This window comes from Mercenaria mercenaria, chromosome 1 (assembly GCF_021730395.1).
Source record: "Mercenaria mercenaria strain notata chromosome 1, MADL_Memer_1, whole genome shotgun sequence".
Classification (NCBI taxonomy): Eukaryota; Metazoa; Mollusca; class Bivalvia; order Venerida; family Veneridae; genus Mercenaria; species Mercenaria mercenaria.
Window position 1 is genome coordinate 96,563,144 of NC_069361.1, and position 6,450 is coordinate 96,569,593.

Here is a 6,450-nt window from a genome sequence, read left to right on the forward strand (position 1 = left end):
AGTCAACTTTTTATATTCCTAATATTGACACTTTCTATGCTTCTGGAAATAAAGCAATAAAAATTGTTTCGTTTATGGATACTTTGCATCTCTGTGGTATTATTTGACACTCACAGAATTCTCTAAGAAATCTCTAAGATATCTAAACTTAACTGAACACTACTTCAAATATGGCAGCAAGTTAATATTTTATGACTTTTGTCTGTGTTTCCCTATATAATGGATATGTTTAGGTAGGAAGAACAAGAGAAGATTTAATATTTTGTTTTCAGTTATTTACTTTTATTTATGGCCTAAAATGAGAAAGTCTTTGGGATAAGGAGATGGAATGTTTTTTTTTCTGTTGGTTTTGTCAGATTTATTCTAGACAAATATATCTGAATTTAGCCATGGAACTTTTCTGTTTATTAAGGTTTATGTTGTATCAGTATTTTGCACTTCAAAAAAAGACAAGTATTTTGTAAAACAAAAATGTTTTGGTTGTAATTTACCATTTATCATTTTATAGAATCATATTTTACATTTATTTGTTTTTAGTAGTCAAGCACATAGCTTCAATGAATTATTTACATTTCTCGATTAATGTGATTCATGTTTTTGCAAGATGTCATAAATACAAAACTACAAAACACTACACAACTAGTTTGTTCTTATACCTCCAAATTCAAGAAGCTTTATATGAATATCTTTGTCCTGTTCAAGCCTTATTTGACTAGTGTCACGATGATCAGTTCTTTACATTTATATTTCATTTCTCTCTATATAGAATAGAGCTTGGCAGAGAATGAATTGAATGTCTGGAATATATAAATGATTTGATGAAGACTGCAGGATATATGCTTTTTCCTAACTACTTAGTAATCTTGTATTGCTAAAATATGAGGACTAATTTCCAGCCTGAGTGTTATTCACCTCAGTAGTGCCTTCTATAGCTCACCTTTGTTTACAGCTAGAAGGTGCTATCAGCATATGAAATAAGAAGGCTGATTATAGTGATAGCACCTTCTGGCAGTCAGTAGAAACCATGATGAACTTTTTGTTTGATGTCCATCATCCAATGTACACAGTTATTAACTCTATTTGTTAATCAGAATGATACTAGTGCTTTAACTTACCTAACTGACTGAGGGTAAATATGACGACTGGATATAACAAACTTGTCTGCTACTGTAATCTTCAGAACAAGGCTTATGTTAGGCTTAATGAAACAAAAGTTTGAGAAAAACATTTCCTTATACTTGTATTTTATGTACAATATAGGGCAAGTGATATTATTAAAATGTTGTTCTGCAGTTGGTATAGATCAGGAGTTTGTCACACAAGGCTAAACATCTTGGTGAACGCTCTCTAATTAACTGCATCCACAATCCTGATACGATTTTAATCAAATAAGAATATTTTTCTGAAACTGCAGGTCCAGATTCAAAATACTACCAATTATTACATACTGAATTATGTCTCCCCAATAGGTGGGGGAGACATATCATAAGATTCTTTCACTGGTTGTAGGTGCAGATGGGAATTTCCGGCCTAGAGGGTAAATATTTAGGCTGTAACGAGGCTCTAGCCGAGTTACCGCCTAAACAGTTACCCGAGAGCCGGATATTCCCATCTGCAACTATAACCAGTGACAGAATCTTTTTCTTGCATACCGATATCAAGAAATAATAATAAAAATAAAATCAATTGAACGGCTTTCTTTTTAGAACTATTTCTTATAGCAGCGTATTTAAACAAAGCGCGGGAAAGCAACGTCCATAAACAGGAAAAGACGTCATGAAGTTTCAAGACAAATAACAACGTTTAGTTCCGGTTTTGTTTTATCAGTTGCAGCATAACGTTATGAATTTTTGATAAAATAACGTGTTTTGAATTGAGAAATATACTATCAGGAACGAAGAGAAACTGTCAAGGTATTGGATTTTTATTCCATTTTTTTTTAAATAAAATATAAATAACTACATAAATTTTATACATATATGTTGTTCGTAATACATCATTTAGAGCACGAAAGTCATCTTACACCCCGGGGTGTAAGATAGATTTTTCCAGCACCGGTAAAAATACTGGAAATCCCCGTCTGGTATGCAAGAATGTTTTTGCTTATGCCATCTGTCTGTCTGACCATCCGTCCGCATTAAGCTTGTCCGGCTTTCACAGGTCAAACATTCTCGCATACCAGAGCTCTGCCATGGTCTCGGGTACCATGTCGAACATCTGATGAATGAGAATGAGGTCAATCTGCTGTCCGGATTTTGACAAAACTTCAAAGGAGTGATCAGTACCAAGCCTAGTTGTGCATGTCGCCGACACATTCCGCTTCGCTGCACAAAATGGCCGCAAGAGCTAAAAATAGAAAAATCTTGTACGGCTTTTGCAGGTCAAACTGCTGGCTGGATTTTGACAAACTTCACAGGAGCAGTGCCAAGCCTTGTTATGCATATCGCCAACACATTCTGCTTCACTGCACAAAATGGCTGCCAGAGCTAAGGATAGAAAAATCTTGTCCAGCTTTCACAGGTCAAACTGCAGGCTGGATTTCGACGAAACTTCACAGGAGTGATCTGTACCAACCCTAGTTATGCATAACGCTGGAACGTTCTGCTTTGCTGCACAAAATAGCCACCAGAGCTAAAAATAGAAAAATCTTGTCCGGTTTTCACGTCAAACTGCTGGACAGATTTCGACGAAACTTCACGGGAGTGATCAGTACCAAGCCTAGTTGTGCATATCGCCGACACGTTCCGCTTCACTGCACAAAATGGTCGCCAGAGCTAAAGGTATACATAGGGGGGGAGACATGTTTTTGTGACAAAAACACCTTCTAGTTATCCGTTATTAAAGTTACAATGGAACCTGAAACGTCAATATTTTTCTATACTGACGTTAAAATTTCATATCGGTGCGTGGCGTCATTTGTGTTCCGTCGCTTTTAAAAATGCTTTCACGACGATATCTTTAATTTCATTCTTGCTAAAGAACACATTTGTATCATTCTATAATGATAATTAAAGTAGATGCGTATGTAATATAAAGATTATTAGTTTTGCACCGAGAAATATGCACGTATAATATTGCGTAATATTTTCGCTGCAGAGCTCGGCATATCTCTCGATACAAATATAATAACCTATAATTATAATATTAGGATTAGCAATGCTTAAGGATCAACACTTATAGGTAATTAAATTTGTATCTGGATATATGCACGAGTTTTGCAGCGGTGATATTGCGCGACTTTAGGAGCGCAATATTATCCACGAAAGAACGAGTGCATATATCCACATACAAAGTTGATAACCTTTTTATTACATACCCACTATCAAATAATTAATTTATGCCTAGATTATCGTTCTGTAACGAAAGACAGGAAAATACGAAAAGAATTTCTCCGAAAATGTAAAAAACAAATCAAACTGACGCGGATTAATATTTTCCGCGAAAATGACGTCAACTTGTCGCAACGTGCGCGTGGACGCTATGGACGTCACGCGATTCTTTCCATTACAACGTTAAGAAAACATTCCACGTCCGATATGAAAGCGTTCCGTGTCGATATGGAAAAATATTGCACGATCGCGGTCCATTGAAACTCAATGGAAAATAATTTTAGGTATGTAATAAAACGATATTATGTTGATGTCACGTTGACGTGATATTTAGCGCCATGTATGCATCGAGAAATAGCGCTTTTAAATTTGATCAAATGTCTTACTTACAAACCATGTCTTGATTAATTTACACACACACTGAGTTGGTTAATGGCTGTGCAGAATAATTCGCCATCATTTGCACCCTAGTGGAACTATTCCGCAAGACGTGTCCTGGCATGTATAAACAAAAGAGTGTGGCTTCATACATGCGCGAAGAAACAGTTCTGTCATATTTGATCTAAATTTTACAATAAAAGACCCCTTAGAATTGAAATAATTGATATCAAAACCGTGTTTGAACACTATTTATACACTCTGGCAATTATAGTTCTTGGGGTCACTCGATCAAAGGTCAAGGTCACAGGGGCCAGAACATTGAAAACCGTTTCCAATCCATAACTTGAGAACAACTGAAACTTCTTAGGATGACTGGACATGCCAAGTAGATGATCCCTACCGCATTTCAGTCACTAAACTAACCATCAGTGTCTCTTTGATTTGCGCTCCTGTCCCCTATCGACTTCTTGCCTATTACTACTATGCTTTGGCGAAGACATGCTCTTTTCTACAAAAGACATCTTCTTGTTTTAAAAATTTTTACAAAATTTTTGCATGGAAATGTTGCTTTTATGCTGACTAGATATCATTGGATATAGTCTATTTAGAGAATACTAATTTGTTTCAGTTAAAAAATGAAATATCTTTTACCAAGTGAACACCAGAATGCTCTATTTTCAAGTGTTGCACAGCCAATACTGAAAATGTAGAAGATGGAATGAAAATTCGATCTAACACATAAAACAAATTTTCTTTTTCTTTCATGTATATACAATGGTTTTAGACAAATTAAACCTATTTTCCCTGCAAAAAAATCGTATGTTATGCATTGTGAAGACATTCTACGTCGGAGTGTATACTAAGAGAAATCTTGGGGAAAACCTTGTTATGGGTACGGATGAACAGTATGAAGCATATTATGGACCTCTAATATATATAAAAAAGTTTTATTGAAGCTGGTAGGACATAATGTAATGTACATGTATGTTCTGACCATGAATAACAAATACAAAAAAGAACATCAAAGGTAAAAGAGATGTACATAAACTACTCATAATCATTTCACATATTTGGTATATAATGTTATTCATGAATAACATTATACCAAATATTATTAGGGCAACAACTAGTTATTGTCCCAGACAAGCGTCTTCCAGTTATAATCAGAATTGATTGTTGGGCATAGATGTAGATGTGTACATTTAAAACAAACCTTGCTCTACAGTGCAGAATTTTATTAAACAGTATTTTTTTTCAAAGCATCACATTTCTTCTTTCGCTGTCCGCTATACACGTTAAACACGTTTTCAAACGTCCAATAACTAATGTTGTTTATGTACCTTACCATAATTGTAAGTACTTAGTCGTTGATCTCACTCAGTATAATAAACTCCGGGGGCACACAAGGCACGAGAAATCGAGGGTGATCAAATTTCAAAATCTTTATTAGTTTTTTCTTCTTTCTTCAGCTTTTTGTCTTTCTTTATTGAACTAGACATTGATTTTTTGTATTTTTGTATCATCATTCTCTGTATTACAATATATTGTTATACTAAATTCTGGATCCATGTGTTACCTTACAGGCACGTGTCCAGGTGGGGGGCCAGGGGGCCCCCCCCCCCCCCCCCCCCCCCCCCCAGCTGGCTGGCTAGTTACGATTTTTATTACTATGGGCCCCTCAATTAACAAATTTATACACCAGCGCAACTGGCTTGATTTGACAGCAATACACAGGCTAAAGAGCCATAAAACCCGTGTCCGGTAGTGGAAATTAGCCCCAGGCATGTCACAGGTAAAAGTTTATCTGTGCATGCTTCATTGATCGGTACTTGATTGGGTAGTGGAGAAACTATTATGTTTTTTACTCTTTGGAAGTGTTATAAAATGATCAGAACATTGTTGGTTTTGTTAAGTAAATCTTAAAATGAATCTGAAAATTGAAACATTATGATGGTTGTATTTTGTTTTTACATTAAGGCACATTCCCCAAATTTATTAAATTGATAGATATTTATCCTATCTTTTTATTTTACAACAATTATGAATTTGAAACTACTGTATCAATTTTACTCTTTTGGGTCCAATAACCTTACTTAAAAACTCTCATAGTTTTAAAAGTAGTTTCTCAGTAAAACTCGTTACTTATGAGGGGTTTTATACATAAAAATATCATTTAATATGTGCTGTGATGTTATAGTTTGTACAGTCAAAGAAGTATAAAATACACATTTATTTATTTTTTATAGATTGCTGGTAAGCATTGTCATTTGAAATCTATGATGTAAATAGTAATTAATTGTCATAATACTTCGTTTGTTTTGTTGGAAATCTAAAACATTTGGCCATTTTGCAAATAGGATACCCTTAATAATTAGACTAGCCACTAGACTGATAATTACGATATTCCTATGATTTTTTTTTCTTTTTTTATGTTCATAGAAACAAAAGCCAGTCTATTCTAGAGATTTTCTAAGAGGACTGATGTTAAAATTGTAATATTGGACATAGTATATAGACTGGCTCAGTTCACTACATGAAATCATAAAAATGTGGAAAAAAAATTGTCATAGTCTAGGAGCTAGTCTGCTTAATAATCATCTTAAAACTTCAACATTTTTTTCAACCTGGTATCATACAGAAAAATAAATCCATACACTGTGACTGTACAATCATACATACATTGAAAAGGCTTGATGAAATGATTAAAAAGTAGATATGATACATTCATGCATCCTTAAAG